The sequence below is a fragment of the Lissotriton helveticus genome, chromosome 6 (genome assembly GCF_964261635.1).
Source record: "Lissotriton helveticus chromosome 6, aLisHel1.1, whole genome shotgun sequence".
Taxonomy (NCBI): domain Eukaryota; kingdom Metazoa; phylum Chordata; class Amphibia; order Caudata; family Salamandridae; genus Lissotriton; species Lissotriton helveticus.
In genome coordinates this window covers 1,934,540,012-1,934,556,999 of record NC_136067.1, presented here as the reverse complement: position 1 = coordinate 1,934,556,999, position 16,988 = coordinate 1,934,540,012, and positions in this window count along the sequence as shown.

Below are 16,988 nucleotides of genomic sequence, written 5' to 3'. Positions count from 1 at the left end.
TGTACACCCTAGAAATGGAACGGGTGCCCTGTCCTGAAGTGGCGCATTATGTAGGTAATAATTTGCGTCAGGGCTTTGAGAGTGGAGTCAGGGCCACTTTGAGATCTGAATGACCCAGGCCCTCTTTGACAGGAAAGGTAGCGGAGACGCCGGACTTGGACCCCAATATGGCTGCGTTCATGAGGAAGTTTGCAAAGGATCCCAAGAAGGGACTGGATAGGGCATGGCGTGGCTGCCAGGACAAGTTGTTAGACATTTCGGGACCCCTCACGAAAATTCTGGATGCCGCAGCTAAGGCGAAGGAGCAGAATGTGCCACTGGACGTGTCAGATGTCCTGGAATGGACACAACGTGCCATGTGCTTCTTGGGGAATGCTAATGCAGCCCTTTCCACGGAGCGGAGACGCTCTTTCCTTATGAGAATCGATTCCCAATTGGCGGAGATGGCCCCCACTGAGGCGGGTTCCCTGGCTAATGGGATGCTTTTTGGGGATAAATTTGTGAAGGAAATGGGCAAGTACGTTGCCACCTTCTCCGCTTTGGATAAAGCGCAAACAAACATCAGGAAGGTGTTCCACACTGGTGTTTTTGACAGGGCCGGACATCAACGAGGTCGAGGATCCGGCCGAGGTTTTAATCAGACCTCGCGTGGAGCGGAGCAACGAGGCAGAGGCAATCAACGACCCAATTTCTATCCCTTCCGCAATCGAGGAGGTCATGGCAGAGGTCAGAGAGGCAACTATTGAGGCCAGCAGAATACCTCAGGAGACAATTCCTACTCAGGTACGAGTTCTATGTGCATCAGAACACATGGTGGGAGGCAGGGTGGCTCTCTTTCTTCACAGGTGGCGAGAGCTCACATCCGATCCCTGGGTGTTACAAACAGTACAAGGGTATCACATAGAGTTTTATGCCTCCCCCGCGCAGCGTCAAGCCCCCGCTCCCCTACATTTTTCCCTACCAGAACAGAGTTTCATCGACGCAGATGTGCATGCATTGATCCAAAAAGGAGCAGTGGTGGAGACCTTCCCACACGCTCAAGGCTTTGTGAGCACCATCTTCGTGGTTCCCAAAAAAGATCAGGGCTTTCGGCTTGTTTTAAACCTCAGGGACTTCAATGCCTGGGTTGTGTATTGGCACTTAAAAATGGAAGGCATACACTTGCTGTGCGACATCCTGTTGGAACAGGATTGGATGGTGCGTCTGGACTTGAAAGACGCTTACCTGGCGGTCCCCATTTTCCCTCCGCATCGACGGTTTCTAAAATTTCAGTGGCGCAACCGGTGGTTTGAGTTTTCCGCCATGCCCTTTGGCCTCTCGTCCGCTCCCTGGTGTTTCACCAAACTGATGAAACCGATAGTCCAGTGGTTAAGAGAAAGGGGCGTAAGACTAATTATTTATCTCGACGACATCCTGATTTTGGGTCGTTCTCCGGAAATAGTCTCGCTCCACCTGTCATGGACGATCCACCGCCTTCAGGAATTGGGTTTCCTACTGAATTTACAGAAGTCCATTTTGATCCCTTTTCAAGCAATGGAGTTCCTGGGCTTCCAGATCGACTCGGTGAAGGCTCAATTACTCTTACCTCTCAAGAAGAGAGTGACGATCAGGAAGGAATTGAGGAGAGCGCTTGTCTCTCCGACAATTTCCTTGGAGACTTTAGCGCGCCTGGTAGGTCTGTTGGCCTCGTCTATCCAGGCGATTTTTCCGGGCCCTTTGCACTACAGGGCCCTGCAACGGTTGAAAGCGTTGCATCTGCGCAAGGGTTTGACTTATGCCCAGCAGGTTTCCCTTTCGGCAGAGGCTCGTACGGAGATGAACTGGTGGTTAGAGCATATGGATGCTTGGAATGGCAGGGCCATTTTTGCGGCCACCCCAGAGGTGGTGATAGCGTCGGATGCCAGCCGGTGGGGCTGGGGGGCTCGTTGCGGCTCGGTGGAGACGGGGGTCGTTGGTCCCGTGAAGAGCTGAGTCTCCACATCAATTGCCTAGAACTCCTAGCGGGTTCCTTCGCGATTCGCACGCTGTCTCCTCAGAAAGTGTCCTGCCGCATTCTCCTACGAATGGACAATGTGTCCGCGGTACGGTATATAAATCGCCTCGGCCGCACCAGATCACGGCTCCTGGCGGAGATAGCCAAGGACTTCTGGCATTATTGCCTGGCACATCAAATCTCGGTGATGGCGGAATATATACCGGGCTCTGTCAACGTGACAGCAGATTGGAACTCTCGGTATTTGAGGGATGCTAGCGATTGGATGTTGCATCCCCGGATTTTCAGGGCATTGGACCACAAATGGGGTCCGTGTGTGATAGACCTGTTTGCCTCACGGCTCAACAGACAGTTGCCCCAGTTTTTCAGTTGGCGTCCGGATCCCTTGGCGATCAGCTTGGACGCCTTTCTTCAGTCATGGACGACGGGCATTTTATATGCGTTTCCTCCGTTTATCATGATCCCGAGAGTTCTGGCTCAGGTTCGGCTGCAGAAGGAGGAGGTGATCTTGATCTCCCCGTGCTGGAAAGCACAGGCGTGGTTTCCGGTCGCAATGAGTCTCGCATGTGCATCGCCAGTGCGAATCTCATCGTTTCCAGACCTTCTTACGGACCCGGTGGGTCTTCGTCATACGTTGGTTCTACAGGATCAGTTGTCCCTCATGCCATGGAGACTTTCCGGCGCCGTTGGCAAGTGCCGGGGGTTTCACAGGACACTCTCTTTTTCTTGTCCCAGGCCTGGGCACCTTCCACTCACAAGCGTTATGAGTCAGCTTGGAGATGTTGGGTTGGTTGGTGTAACGAACGACAGGGAGATCCTATGGGATCCGATATCCATATGATAGTGAATTTCTTGTCAGAACTGGCGCGGTCGGGCATGGCATATAGATCGGTGAACAATTTTCGGTCAGCTATTTCGGCGGGTCACCCGCATGTAGATGGCAAACCCGTTGGGGAACATCCCCTGGTGTGTAAGGTAGTCAGGGGGATCCGTTTAGTGAATCCCCCTCAACCCAAGTATACTGAACTTTGGGACGTTTCAGTGGTCTTGCGTTTTTATCAGCTTGGCCGGCTAATGAGGGTCTGTCTCGGAAACAACTCTCAGCTAAACTTACGATTTTGCTCTGTTTGATTTCATGCAGGCGGGTATCGGACATTCGAGCATTGGATTTGACAGGTAGAGTATTCACTCCCACGGGAGTTTCCTTTACTATTTCGAAGCGAACTAAAACACATTCAAAATGTATTTCCTACCCTGCATTTCCTCACCACAGTAAATTATGTGTGGTGAAGTGTTTAAAAGTTTATCCAGTATTAGGGGTGTCTTTCATAGATTCACATGCCTGAATCATTCCCCGTCGTCGAGACGGGAGCCTCCGGTATATAGAAAAGTAATGTCCTATAGACATACATAAAGAATAATAGGCCTAAGGGCCTCACCTTAGTAGCCTATCCTTGTCCTTATGCAAAAAGGACCAAACTCTTAGAGCCAGCCAATCAGCTATCACCTCCCTCTAGAACCTTCCTGGCAGGAGCCTCAGTCTCTCAGATTTTCTACCGCACGTTGTGCTAGGGAGTCTCCAGCCTGAGTTCTCCTCAGGATCTCTTCAAAACCTACTTCTTCACTTGTTTAAGTGATTTCTTTTTCAAAATATTGAACAGGGATACTTCAGACTCTTCTCCTTGCAGTAAGTGATTTCTTTCTTCAACATTCTAAAGAAATGTCTGAATCCCAGAAGAAAGCCCTTTTCAGGGCCTGCTCTTCATGTGGGAAGAAAAGGCTACACGTGGAGGACAAGCATGACCGGTGCTTATACTGCCTTTATCCTGACCACGTCCCTAAAGACTGTAAAATATGTCGGTCTTTCCCTAACAAGACCTTGAGGGATAGAGAAGGTCGGCTACTAATTTGGTTGGACAGGCTTAAACATACGGACAATGTGGTGTCATCAGAGGGAAGCTTTTCTATGACTTCAGAAGTCTCCCACAAGAGGCCAAGGGGGGAGTCCCCTGGCCCCTCAGACACTCCTCCTATGAAGATAAAAAAGAAATCTTCAGAGGCAAGATCGACGACATCTTCAGTGTCTGACAAGGGCTCTCAAGCCTTTAAAAAGCCTGCGCAATCTGCTACTAAAATTGCGACATCTTCCACACAAAAAAGGGTCGTGACACCTCTGGCCGTCTCCACAACGACGACGACTGTGTCGACGACGATGGCGTCGTCTGTTTTCACCTCGACGACGACCACTCCATCATCGTCGTCAGCTGGTAGGCCAATTCCATCTATACTACTGCTGAAGGCGTCGTCGACGAAAGCCTCATCGACGACGAAGTCGGGCCCGTCGACGACGACACCGTCGATGAAGACCCCATCGACGATGACGGTGGGCCCGTCAACGACGACACCGTCGAGGAAGAACCCGTCGACGATAAAGATAGGCCAGTCGACGAGGAGTCCGCCGTCGACGGGAGAATCGACGTCGAAGACGTCGACGAGGAAGACGTCGACGAGGAATGAAACGTCGACAAGCGCGTCGTCGACGAAGAAGGTCTCGTCTACAGAAATGCCGACGACGCCGATCATGTCGTCGACGACGGTACCGTCGACGGAATTAGATATTCCTGAACCGTGGAAGAAGTCCAAGCTGATAGAGACGTCGACTTGGTCCATACCACCGCCGACAACACCAGGGAAGTCAGCAGGGGCTCCTGCCAAGGGTCCTGTGCCTGGCAAAGTGGCTAAAAAGCAAATAACACCTGAAACAACGTCTCCAAGCAAAGTGCAAAGCCATTTGCCCACAGAGATTCTCCAGAGTGAAGAATCTGAAGAGGAACTGGCTAATCAGGCTACTTCAATCTCAGACCTTCATGTAAAATGCCAAAGCACGGACGAAGAACAAGAGGAAGTGATCTACGAGTCACACTCCTACCAAGTCCATGTTCGTACCGAAGTTACCCCGATGGTGTGCCTGCCAGTTTCCATTGTCGATGACCTTAAACACCTTATCCGGGACTACAAACAGTGCTTCCCTGAAGTGCAGTCATCTGAGCCAGGGGGTCGGACGCCAGCTACAGATACACCAGCGGCAGCCCCAAGACAGACACGGCCATCTTCCCAGACCTACCATGAGACAGTTACACCTCAGGTGGTAGATTCATCGGAGGATGAGGCGGAAGAAATGGAGGAAGGTGAGGTCCAAGAGGACCGGACGGATCAGGACGATGACGAGGAATATGTGGCGCCTTCCCCTGCCTCACCCCAACCACGCCAGTCAGATTCACCGCCAGTGGACATTGGCGGTTTCCATAAAATAATGGAACGAGCAGCGAAGCGTTTCCATATGGAGATGGAATCGACTAAAACCGAATGCTTCTTATATGATTTTAAAGAGCAAACAAAGAAAATCACGAAATCGATCCCAATCATAGACTTTCTCTGGGACCAGGGAAAGAAACTGATGATGACGCCGGCCTCTATTCCTGCGGTGGTCCCACGCCTCGATAAAAAATATAAAGCTCCCACCAAGACGGCAGCTTGCTTTAATGGTCACCCAAAGCCTGATTCAGTGGTAACCCAGGCAGCCCAGAAGAATTCTCGCAACCCTTCCTCTCCCTTGTCGGCCCCACCGGACAAGGAAGGACGGAAGTTGGACACCATTGGGAAAAGGTTTACAACGACGTCGGCCATGACAATCAAGGTGGCCAACTCCATAGCCCTGTTAGGGCGTTATAATCGACAGCTTTGGGAGGACATAGTCCCGTATATAGCGGAACTACCAGATACAATGCAGGAGGAAGTCAAGGCACTGCTCTCGGAGGGTCAAACCTCGGCAGCGGAAATCATTGATTGCGCCATAGATGGAGCCATGACGGGCTTTCGTCAATTAGCTGGGGCAGCAGTCCTGCGCCGCCAGGGTTGGCTTAAGGCGACTTCATTCAGGCAAGAAGTACAGACAAAGGTGCTGGACATGCCCTTTGACGGGCAACACCTTTTCGGAGCCACAATTGATGAAGCGCTCCAGACAATCAAAAAAGACACTGATACGGCTAGAGCACTGGGTACACTGCAGGCAAGAAACCAGTCCTTTCGGGGTAACAGATCCAGGGGCCAGTCCTCCTACAGGGGGTCCTTCCAGAATAGATCCTCATATTCCTACCAAAATAAATCGCAATACCAGCAGAAGCAGCAACAGGGTCGCCAAACTTCGTATGGAAGATCGAACTTCCGAGGAAAGAACCAGAGGAGGGGCACTGGCGGACGCCAGTGACCGATTACTCCAGCCAGTCCAGCCACAATATCCCTCATTACAAATTGGAGGAAAGTTGACCCATTTCCTACAAAATTGGCACCTCATAACCACAGATCGATGGGTGCTACAATTGATGAGATTCGGCCATTCCCTGGAATTCACCACCATCCCGCCTCCAACACCACCACGCAAACTGCCGCACAAACATTTACGGCTGTTGCTCCAGGAAATATCTGCGATGTTGAAGAAGGGAGCAATCGAGACAGTTCCATCATCTCAAAGAGGGGCGGGATTCTATTCCCGCTTCTTTCTTAGCCGCAAGAAGCAGAAAAAGTGGAGGCCCATATTAGACCTCAGAGCCCTCAACTCTTTCCTAAAAAGTCAGTCGTTCAGGATGGTAACAATCCAAGAAATATTAGGCATGCTAGAAAAAGGAGATTTTATGACATCCTTGGATCTCCAGGATGCCTACTATCACATCCCGATTCTCAAGGGCACAGAAAATTCTTAAGGTTCGAAGTGGCAGGACACCACTACCAGTTCCGAGTCCTACCGTTCGGCCTCAAATCCGCTCCGCGGATTTTCACAAAGTGCCTTTCCCCTGTGGCAGACTTTCTACGTCAAATGGGTCACCAAGTCTTCCCCTACCTAGACGACTGGCTGGTAAAAGCACCCTCGGCGGCAGGCGCGACCGAATCCTCCGACGCCTGCTCCAATCTCTTTCTGCAACTAGGATTGACTCTCAATCTCGAGAAATCCTGCATGACCCCAACCAGAAGCATCTCCTTCCTTGGGGCGACCTTGAACACAGAATGCGCAAAAGCATTTCCTTCCAAGGAACGGAAACAGAAAATCATATCGCTGGCCACGGCAGTGGCATCAAAAAAGTCCATAAGAGTTCGAACTTACAAATCTCTCCTAGGCATGATGTCGTCTTGTATACTCCTCATCCCGCACTGCAGACTCCGGATGCGCCCATTGCAGGAAGCCCTCACCTGCCAATGGACTCAGAGCACAGGTTCTTTTGAAGACATTGTCAGGATAACACCAGGAATGTCCGAGAACCTGCAATGGTGGATGAACCACAGGAATCTGTCTACAGGTCTGCCATTCCTACTTCCGGCAACGCCGTTGGTAATCACCACGGATGCATCCCTGGAAGGCTGGGGAGCGGTCCTCCAGGACCTCCAAATAAGCGGCAAATGGACAGATCAGGAGAAGAAATTCCACATAAATCTCCTGGAACTGCGAGCTGTGTATCTGGCACTGAAGGCCTTTTTACCACGCATCCAGAACTCCCAGGTGCTTGTCAGGACGGACAACACCACGACGATGCACTATCTGAACAAGCAGGGAGGCACGCGTTCGCTCACTCTATCACGCGAATCGCAGAAGATCTGGAACTGGCTCGTACTCCAGGGGATCTCGCTCAAAGCGGACTATGTCCCGGGCAAGGACAATACCATAGCGAACGCCCTCAGCAGACAGACGTCTCTCTCTCACGAATGGGAACTCGACCAGGGTACGTTGGATCAAGTATTCTTGGAATGGGGAGTCCCAAGAATCGACCTGTTTGCCACCAAGGAGAACGCCAAATGCCCAAACTACGCAAGTTGGCGTCCCCAACCAAGGTCACTCGGAAATGCCCTTTCCATCGGTTGGTTCAGCGTATTTGCGTACGCTTTTCCACCATTCCCGATGATTCCCAGGGTCCTCAGGAAGATGAAGGCAGAGCCTTGTACCCTGATCCTAATTGCCCCGTTCTGGCCGAGGCAGCACTGGTTCTCAGATCTTCATCGCCTCTCCATCAAAAGGCCAATTTGTCTGAAACAACACCCGAACCTGCTGACGATGTCCAACGGACAGGTCCAACACCCGAACCTCCAATCGCTCAGGTTATCAGCATGGCTCCTGAGCACAGAGAATTCTGCCATCTAGACATCCCGCAGGAATGCAGGGAAGTACTGGCAAAAGCAAGAGCAGACAGTACCAACAGAACGTATGCTCTAAAGTGGAAACGATTCTGCATATGGTGTGTCGAGAACGGACTGTCCCCTCTCCATGTTACGCCTGAACAGTTATTGCCATATCTTCTGCACTTGGCACAGTCTGGGTTAGCACATGCATCTATAAAAGTACACTTGGCATCAATTTCACGTTTCACCAGATCTGACCGGGCTCCGTCACTTTGGTCCAGTAGGCTTATCAAACAGTTCTTAAAAGGACTATATAGATCCTTCCCTAGACCTAGAAGGGTCCCACCTACATGGCACCTCAAGTTGGTCCTCACCCAGCTCATGAGGCACCCTTTTGAGCCCATTCATCGCGCACCCCTCAAATACATCTCATGGAAGGTAGCGCTGCTGCTCGCTCTAACATCGGCCAGGAGAGTCAGCGAGTTACAGGCTCTATCCATTCAGGAACCTTTCATGCAGTTTAAACAAGACAGAGTGGTGCTGAGGACAAATCCCAAGTTCATACCGAAAGTGCCTTCAGACTTTCACCTTAATGAACCGGTGGTTCTACGTTCCTTCTTTGCAAACCCTACCACTGCAGCAGAAAGAACGCTACACTCCTTGGACCTCAAAAGGTGTATAAAGTTTTATCTAGACAGGACGAAGGGTTTCAGGAAATCGTCACAACTATTTATTGCCTACAGTCGCCCAAGGATGGGTCTGCCCCTAACGAAACAGAGCATCTCCAGGTGGATCTCTTCAGCTATAGCATTCTGCCATGAGAAGGCTGGGCGGCCGTTGAATGCTACTGTTCAAGCGCATTCCACCAGAGCAATGTCCACATCAGCAGCGCTGTTCGCTGGAGTGCCGATTCTGGACATATGCAGAGCAGCGACATGGAAGTCACCGCACACATTCTCCAGACACTACTGCCTGGATGCGGAACTTACGCAGGATGCTGCAGTGGGTCAGGCGGTGCTTCGACATCTATTCCAGTGAGGTGAGCCTTCCGACATCCCGCCATCCTGGTATGCACATCTCTTTCTATTATGTTATGTTGATGTATGCTAATGTTCACAGTGGCATGATAATGGGTGTATTATCTAACTGATTTTAAAGCATGATTACATCAGATATGTGCATAATATATTGCTGACTACTCTGATTCAGGCATGTGAATCTATGAAAGACACCCCTAATACTGGATAAGAAATGCGTTACTTACCTGTAACAGCAGTTATCCAGTATTGGTGTCTTTCATAGATTCACATGCAACCCTCCCGCCTCCCCGGGAAGGACTCACGTTCTCTCTAACTATATTACGCCTACCTAGCTTGGTGCGTACGAAAATCTGAGAGACTGAGGCTCCTGCCAGGAAGGTTCTAGAGGGAGGTGATAGCTGATTGGCTGGCTCTAAGAGTTTGGTCCTTTTTGCATAAGGACAAGGATAGGCTACTAAGGTGAGGCCCTTAGGCCTATTATTCTTTATGTATGTCTATAGGACATTACTTTTCTATATACCGGAGGCTCCCGTCTCGACGACGGGGAATGATTCAGGCATGTGAATCTCTGAAAGACACCAATACTGGATAACTGCTGTTACAGGTAAGTAACGCATTTCTTATGAGGGTTGTACTAGGGAGTTTAAGAATGATTTTGGTCAATTGTTGATTTCATTGCAGAGACCATTCCGCCCAGTCGCCACTGCGACTCTGGCCAGGTGGGTTTCCTGGTTGTTGAGTCTAGCGGGTATTGACACTTCCAAATATGGAGCTCATTCTGTGAGAGGGGCTATGGCCTCAAAATCCTTTGGTGCCGGTTCTCGGCTTCAAGACATCATGACTGCGGCAGATTGGTCATCTGATTCCACTTTTAAAACGTTTTATCATAAACCTATTGTGGATGTGGCCTCGGTGGTGGTGGAGAAACTTTAAACTTTAAACTAGCATAATCAGAGCCTCCGTGGACTGACATAGAATGAAAATATGTCTAGCAAACGCGACAAAGAATTTTCAATTCTATTAAGGACACAGAGGCGAGGATTATCCCACCCAGTCTAGCAGAGATGTCTTCTTGCATTATTGTTGGAAATGTGATGTATTTTACCCACCCGAATGATGTTTATGGCTTGTTGTATTCCCGAACGTTGGAATGGCCATTATGATATATATTTTCGTTTCAGGTGATCAGCATAAGCAGACTTGAGAAGAACAACCTGCGAGCTAAGCTGGTGTGCAGTTTATGAGGAGAAGTTGATTCCCTTTGTTAGTGGATGCGAAAGTTGCCAAGTTGGGCTCCGGTCTTGGTTTGGACTGATGAAGAAATCGCAAAGAAAGAGGAGGTCTTCCTGTTTACAGAGACTGTTATATGTTGGACTAGACAGTGATTGGTGCAGACTAGTGGAGGGGGTTGCCCTTCCGGGGTCATGCCAGTTTAAAGTTTTATTGGCTGCTGTTTTTGTCAGTAAAGATTAGAGAAGCATAATCCTCGCCTCCGTGTCCTTAATCGAATTGAAAATTCTTTGTCGCGTTTGCTAGACAATTTTTCATTCTGTGAGCAGTGTTTCGTCCACCACCCATTGTTTCCTCTGCCCTGCTTCCGCTTTCATGGAGAAGAAATCTTAGTGTTTGTGTGCCTTGGAAGAGTACCTGCTTTGACCTGAGATTATTCCACCGTTTACGTGATTGAAACTGTCAGTAAGAGCTATTCAGCATTTGCACTCTTTCACCTATTTTCTTCACTTGTTCGAGACTTTGGGGGTGAGTTATTTATTTATTCATCATTTTCTACAGTGCGCTTTTCAATGGCTGTTCAACTGCCATTCTCATATTTTTGAAATTCGCTCGAGCCTCCCACTGCGTGCAGGCACACAGACCGTGCACTCACCTACATTCCTCAAGCTTTCCGTACTTGGATTCCCACTATGACGTCTTCTTCCAGCATCACCACAGCCATGCAACGATTTTAGGAGCATCTCCCTGCTGTGAGCCATCCTGCCCTACGTAGTACTGCGTGCCGCCTTGTTGGTTTTAGCTTTCCTTCAATTCTATGTCAGGAAGCGGAGGCGAGGATTTTGCTAGTCCTTTCTCCATTTTATTGGACAGCAAGTTAAAAGATAAAGAAAAAACATAAACCATGAAACTACCCTAACCAACATGGCAGCGGTAGTCATGGTGATACAGTAACCAATCAGAGTCCATAACAACAGCATAAAGGAATCCCACGTCGGTAGTCCTTCCTCTTTCTCCATTGCTGCCGCGTCAAGATAAGTCCCGTTTTTTTTCCACCTCAACTTATTCTTGTGGCGTTGGCAGTGTTATTTAATATTGTTGACAGCGTATTTTTGCCTTATTTATATTTGCGATATTGTCCTGCTTTGTAGGCTGTGTTTCATTGTCTGACAGACGCGGTAGGCATTTCGCTCGAGCGCCTCTGTTGCGCGCGTGCGCGGTCTGTGGCGTCGTCTTTTCAGACGCTGACCGGCTTTTCTCTTCATCGCTTCCCTGCGCTTGTGGAGATCACGCGCTGGGGCAAAGCGCTTCATTATTTATTAAGTTTGCCTCGTTCCCCACACTGACGCTGCTTGTTGTGGCAGGAATATCGAGTGACTGACTTTTCTGTAATATTTATTAAAATTCTGTTTTTCTTGTCAGTCACTTTATTGGCATTTAGTTATTGCCTTTTATTCTGGTGTTGTCTGTGGGTACCTGTGTGGGGAACCACCCCTTTTATATAGCCTGGGGCGTATTTCATTGTATGGGTGCCCAGTCATCTGCACAAATGCAGACTCGTCAAGAACAAGATGGTATGCCTGTAGATTCTGAGCAGCCTCATCAGCCCTTATTGCGCCCTCCTATAGAGGTGGACAGACTCTTATCTTCGGCTATCGCCCAGGCTCTGGCACCTCTACAGGATAGTGTCAATAAACTGTCTGCCCTTGTTTTTAAAACTAGCTCAGGTGTTTGTGGAGAAAGTGGGGCTGGGCCCAGTGGAGTACTTTCTGTACCTTCACGCACGGCCAAAAAGCGTGACGCGGGGCACCTGGAAGGCTTCAGTAGACTTGCTGAAGTCTTTCATAAGAGTGCGCGCACGCTAAGAAGCGCACCCTTCCGGGGGGACGACTCACCCGGGAATATTGGTGGTACTTCCACCCAAGACCTTGACCCGGAGGAAGGGTTTCCCCAAGAGGGAGTAGATGACGAGGATGACTATGATGATGAAGATGACGATGCGTCTTCTGAGGATATGTCTGACATTAGTAGGTCTTGGCGCCCTAAATCTAATGTCTCTGAGTATGATGAGGGTGACCTTGTTGCCCCGGATATGTTTGACCCTAACTCTATTTATAGACCACGTTCCTCAGAGTGGGTCCCCGAGAAATCTACGGCTGACTATGTGGCCGCTAAACTTAGACAGCCCCTCTCTCAAGATGTCAGGCTTCGCTTACGCTCTGAGTGTGCTCGCCCTTCTCTTCCCAATAGAGTGGCAGCCACTCCGGAAATAGACCCAAAGTTGTGCACTTTTTTCGCAAAATATGTTAAGGACCCTAAGAAAGGAATTGACAGGTCCTGGAAGGCTTGTCAAGACAAGCTGTTAGATGTTGTCGGTCCTCTGACTAAAATCATTGAACTTGCCCAACTCTCCAAAGAGTTGGGTATGCCACTACCAGTTGATGACGTGGCAGGTTGGGCACAGAGGGCAATTTGTCTCCTTGGCAATGCCAACTGTGCTCTCTCTGCGGAGCGTCGCAGGTCTCTTTTACTAAAAATTGATCCTAAACTGGGTGAGTTATCCTCTTCGGAAGCAGGTTCAGTAGCGCAGGGTACCTTGTTTGGTGACCCTTTCGTGAAAGAACTTGGCAAATTCCTGGCGTCCTTTTCTGCCTTAGACAAGGCCCAAGCTTCAATGAAAAAAATGTTTCCTAAAAAGGTTTTTGGCGGGGCCGGCAGAGGCAGGGGTCGCTCTTCCGGCCGCCAGTTCCAGCAAGGCCCCAATAGAGGTCAGTCCAAAAGGAACAATGGATGGCACGACGGACGTCAAGGTTCCTTCTATCCTTCCCGTGGAGGCAGAGGCCAGGGCAGAGGACGTGGAGGCAATCAGTTCAACACCAAAGGATTCAACGGTGAGTTTTTCCATCATTTCTCCAGTACGCCTGGGGGGAAGGATTGCTTTATTTCTTCAGGCCTGGTTGCATCTCACGTCAGACCCTTGGGTTCTACAAACTGTTCAAGGCTTTCACATAGAGTTTTACGGCTCCCCCGTTCAACTCTCACGTCCTCGACCATTGGTTTTTTTCTCTCGCAGACCAGGAACTTATAGACCTAGAAATTCGAGCTATGCTGCAAAAAGGCGCTATCTCCCTTTCTTCTCTTCATCCAAACGGCTTTCTCGGCAACATCTTTCTGGTCGAGAAAAAAGACAAAGGGTTCAGGCCAGTCATCAATCTTCGTTCGTTCAACGAATGGCTGATCTACAGACACTTCAAGATGGAGGGCATCCATCTTTTGAGAGACCTCCTTCTGCAGAACGATTGGTTGGTACGTTTGGATCTGAAGGATGCATATCTTTCAGTTCCGATTTACCCTCCTCATTGCCGCTTCCTCCAGTTCCTTTGGAGAGATCAGATCTACGAATTTCGTACTCTCCCTTCGGTCTTTCCTCAGCCTCCTTGGTGCTTTACCAAACTCCTACGTCCCGTGGTGGAACATCTTCGTACCATGGGATTTTGTCTGATAATTTACTTGGACAACATTCTTTTGATGAATCAATCCAAGGATCTTCTCCTCCGTCAACTTCAAGTGACTATAACTACTCTTCAATCTATGGGGTTCATCATCAACGCCCAGAAGTCAGAGTTAATCCCTCAACAGGAAATGACTTTTCTGGGTTTTCTGATAAAGACAACGGATGCGACGTTACATCTCCCTTCTCAAAAGATCACTAAGATCAAGAAGGAGATTCGCAAGGTCCTCCGTCAAGACCGGATTTCTCTCCATCTCCTGGCCAGGATAGTAGGCTTACTGTCCTCGTCGATCCAGGCCATTTTTCCAGGCCCGCTTCATTACAGAGCTCTCCAAAGACTCAAAGCGTTTTATCTCCGCAAAGGCCTCACTTACTCGGAACTCATTTCTTTGTCCACGGAAGCCAGATCGGAGCTCCTTTGGTGGTTGGATCACATATGGATGTGTGGAACGGGAAGGCGATTTTCGGCTCCCGCCCGGATCTTGTGATCGAGTCAGATGCCAGCCGCCAAGGATGGGGAGCCCGGTGCGGCTCCCTTTCGGTGGGAGGCAGATGGACGGAGAAGGAACTTCATCTCCACATCAATTGCTTGGAACTCCTTGCGGGTTCGTTCGCCATTCGCTCGTTCACAACAAACAAAGTCTCTTGTTGTGTCCTCCTTCGGATGGACAACACGACTGCGGTCAGGTATATCAATTGCCTGGGCGGCACCCACTCCAAAGTCCTGGCGGACCTAGCGAAAGACTTCTGGAACTATTGTCTTCTTCGCCACATTTCGGTCATGGCAGAATATCTTCCCGGCGAAATGAACTCTGTGGCGGACTGGCAATCCAGGAATTTTCGGGATGCCAGCGATTGGAAACTGGATCCTGCTGTCTTTCAGATGATCTCAGATTTTTGGGGCCTTCCTCAGATGGACTTGTTTGCGTCCAGGTGGAACGCCCAACTTCCCCGGTTCTACAGCTGGAAACCGGACCCGGGTGCGGAAGCAGTAGATGCCTTCCTACAGGATTGGTCCCGGTTTCCAGCTTACGCATTTCCCCCGTTCCTATTCATTCAAAGGGTAGCAGCCCAGGTCCGCAGACAACGAGCCTCTCTAATCTTGATCACTCCTATATGGAAGGCTCAATGCTGGTTCCCATCTCTTCTGGAATTATCTTGGGACAGACCTATTCGGCTCCCCAGATCCGACCTCATTCTGACGGATCCATTGGGTCATCCACACCCTCTGGTTCTCCAAGGCCATCTACGTCTCATGGCCTGGAGGATTTCAGGAGACGATGGTCTAACGACTCACTTTGGAAAGACGCTGAACTCCTCATTCAGCAAGCCTGGGCCCCTAGTACCACCAAACGATACCGATCTGCCTGGAACAGATGGGTTTGTTGGTGTGTGGCAAAACACTTGGATCCCGTGGGCTCACCTGTGACAGAAGTAATTAACTTCCTTGCACAGCTTTTTCAGGACAAACTTGCTTACTGTACCATCAATTCTTTCAGATCAGCAATTTCTGCGGGTCATGCCCTCGTGGATGGTTCTACTGTGGGAGAGCATCCTTGGGTTTGCAAACTTCTCAAGGGTATTCGCCTGTCTCGTCCTCCTGAACCGCGTTATTCTGGTCTTTGGGATGTGAATGTGATTTTAGGATTTCTACTTTCCTGGCAGGATAACGAATACCTTTCACGCAAGGAGCTTTCGGCTAAATTGGCTATTCTCCTCTGTCTCATCTCTTGCAAAAGGGCTTCCGATGTTCGCGCTCTTGATGTTTCTGCCAGAGTTTTTACCCCTGAAGGTGTTACTTTTACCGTCTCTAGACGAACCAAGTGTAATACCAGGTCAGTATCTTATCCAGCCTTTCCGGATTCACCTAAACTTTGTGTTGTTCGTTGCCTCAAAACTTATGAGGATGTAACTTTGGAATTCCGCCCCCCGGGCGAAAGACAATTACTAATTGCGATTAAGAAACCTTTCAAGGGGGCGGAGCCGGACCGACGGCCAAGATGGTCGCTCGGGTTCCCGGCTCCGCCGGCTCTCCTCTCCCCCCGCCTGATCCCGTCGCCCGCCCCGCACAGCTCCGGTGCCCCCGTGTGTCGGATGGTGCGCTCAGTGGACACGCCCGACTCCGAGTGCTCTCCGTGCTCGGGAGGCGAAGCTACGGACCTCCGTGATTATGGCCTGCTCGAGACGGGCAGCCGGGACCCCGAGTGATTTTACTGCCGCCTGGAAGTGCGACAACAACGGCTGCGCGGACCCAGAAGGTACCGGTGACCCACTATGCTGGTCGGCCCGCCCCCAAGAACTTGGCGTTAATGTGGCCTGTGGAGCATAAGGACATGACGTATGCTGTTCTTTGGTCCCCCCCCGATGGAAGTGGTTATTTGCGGCTGGCTTCTTGCTGCTCTTTTGGGACTCGGCTTGGCATGCGACGCGCGGCCTCTACCCCGCATCACAGTTCCTCGGAGCTGGTTGCGGAGCGGTACCGCTGTTGCCTTATCCTGATTGTGGGGGGGGGACCGTCTGTGCTCCTGCACCACTAAGGGGGGGCGATGCCTCTATTTGACGCTACTGTTTTGGAGCTGTTTTTGCCATCCCCCTTTTCTCTGCTCCTGGGGCGGGCGGCCCTGACACCGGTCGCTGTGGCTTCTATTGGGGGTCCCTTTTGTGAGTATTGTTGCACGGAGGTGTTTCTACATATGGCGTTGGCAACGCGCCCAATCGACGGACGGGAGTGGGATCTCATGCCTCCCGTGCGCTAGAAGGGCATGCCTGGTTCTGGATTGCTACAGGGGTGAGCCCGTTATCACCGGACTGGGGACAACAACCTGCCGCTGGTCTCCTGGTTGTGTGACATTGTTTGTGTGGCTCCGGCTCCGCCGTATTCTGCAGACACTATGCTGGGACTTTGTTTTGACTTTATTGGCAGCGAAGGAGTGGTTCTCGTATCCTGGCGAGGAATCTCACGGTGGGTGCCGGACGCTACAAAATGGCCGTCCTTGTTATTCTACGCATTGTTCACCGGATCGTATGCAGATAAAATGCCGGCGGCTTC